Below are 2,500 nucleotides of genomic sequence, written 5' to 3'. Positions count from 1 at the left end.
AAAGAATTGTTTAGGATTTCGTCTATATAAATAAAATTTAGTGTGGTTTTATACATAATTCCTTATTTTTATAATTTCAAAGAGAATCGTTGCCTAAAAGGTATCACTAATCTATGCTTGGACGAATTTTACTGAAGTAATAAAATATAATGTGTTCGATATATTACATAGAAACTTTTAGGATATTAAAACAAATGATTAATCATAAATAGTTTCAATTTCAAGTTTCATCATGAATTGCTTAAATGTAAAATGATAATTTATCGAATTATTCAAATATTAAAACATGAAATATTTATTTTTAAAATGACTGACATTCGAGTAAAGAGTATTATTATCATCATTATCACTTGCTAAGCTATAACCCTACGCATATTGACGCAGAGGTCCTCGGTTAGATTTTGCCAGTCGTGTCTACATATATACATACATACATACATACGGTAAAACATGTTTTGAACATTGAAGTATGGAATGATAACAGAAACAGAACAGAAACAAAAATATTTGAGGAAATACGATTAAAGTTAAACTTAAACACACTCGTGCAAAAGAAATAAAATCACGTAAGTTCTGTAGATTTATCGTTGTTTATAAAAATATTTTACTTGATACTTTCTACTGTAGATAACTGCAAGTCTCATATTCCACTAGAGAGAATGAGGAATAGAGTCCTGTCATAAGCGATGGCCACTAATTGCTTCTTAATTACAAATGGCAGACACAAGCAGCCACTTGTGTACCTATGTTAAAAAAAAATATATTTTTTTTTCATCATCAAATAGGACCTTTTAATTTAGGTTCAACTCGTGATATCAATTCATCTCTCTCTCTCTCTCTCTCTCTCTCTCTCTCTCTCTCTCTCTCTCTCTCTCTCTCTCTCTCTCCAACACAGCTGAAAAGACGCTTCTCCTTGAAGGACACACTCTTCGATTCCTATTAATCCTTCTCATAAGATTACATTCTTCAGATTGGACGTCCTCAAGTTGCATCCTGCAGGATACTGATGCATAAAATCCTATCCTGACGCTAGGACTCCGCATTATTTGTCCTCCAAAAATGGAGTTTTTCTTTATTTACATTTCTGGTGGTAATGAACTTGTAAAACTTACTCTATTTTCTGTTTCCATTTGGCAATTGAGGTTTTTTTTCGAGATTTTTCTAACATTTATTGTTTTCATAATTTTTTTAGTCCAAACCTTCGAATTGTTTTAGAAATGTTTTTCTCCTTTGTAAATCTATCATTTCGTATTTACTTTTCACAACAATAGGATTTTTTAGTTTCTTCCATTTTCAATTATTTTATTTCATGTTTTCATTTCTCTATTTTATGTTATCATGATTTTTTTTTCCAATCTAACTCTTAATAGCTTTTTGTTTTATCAGCATCACTCTCTTATATTTATTTTTCTATGTCTCAATGCTTTTATTAAACAACCATATGATATAATGAATTCTCTTTTTTGATCTTCCATTAGAAAATTTATTAGAAACTTTTCTAGGTTAATGTTTTCTATCTTTATAAGTTTAATCTATTCTATATATGTATATATATATATATATATATATATATATATATATATATATATATATATATATATATACATATATATATATATATATATATATATATATATATATATATATATATATATATATATATATATATATATATATATATATATATATATATATATATATATATATATATATATATATAATCATCATCATCCTCCTCATAATCATCATCATCATCATCGGTATATCATCATCATCATCATCATCTCCCCCTACCTACGCCTATTAACGCAAAGGGCTTTGGTTAGATTTTGTCAGTCGTCTTTATCTCGAGTCTTCACTGGACTCTTTTGTTGGAAATCTTTCTCATTATTTGAATAATCCTCGGGTTGTCACATGGAGAGGAGATAATAAGGTCTACAACCTACAACCTACAACCTACAACCCCTGCAGTGTATGTTATGATCGTATTTCAACGGGAATAGATTTATCTTTGTACTATTTTTAACTTAACTCTGTCTGATTCTGCATCAATCTAAATTTCCTTCAAAGGTAGAATAAAGATTTGCTTTTCAATTAGATAGAAATAATACTTGGAGAGTAAAATGATGAAATAAGATAAATGGCAGGCGTAGTAAAGATTCAGATATGATAAAAGTGTCACGACTGTTGGCACGTGTTGAGGATGGATGGTGGCGATGGAGTGAGGAGGGCTTTGGATATAATCTGTTAGAGGGGGGTATGAGAGGGGTTTTAACATAATGAATACTTTTCATATCAGAATTATGTTTCATATCTATAAACTTTATCCCCTACTTCACAAATGTGTGCTCTCCTTCACGATAATCCATCCATCGTTAAAATTTCTTTTTCAAACTATCATTCATTATTCCCAATTTGTTATCTATTCCAAAATTTCTTCTCAAATTATGAATTCTTAACTCAATCAGCTACTTCCTCTGTCCCTTGTTAATCCTCTCTC

This window comes from Palaemon carinicauda, chromosome 34 (genome assembly GCF_036898095.1).
Source record: "Palaemon carinicauda isolate YSFRI2023 chromosome 34, ASM3689809v2, whole genome shotgun sequence".
Classification (NCBI taxonomy): domain Eukaryota; kingdom Metazoa; phylum Arthropoda; class Malacostraca; order Decapoda; family Palaemonidae; genus Palaemon; species Palaemon carinicauda.
Note: the sequence above shows the minus strand (reverse complement) of the source record.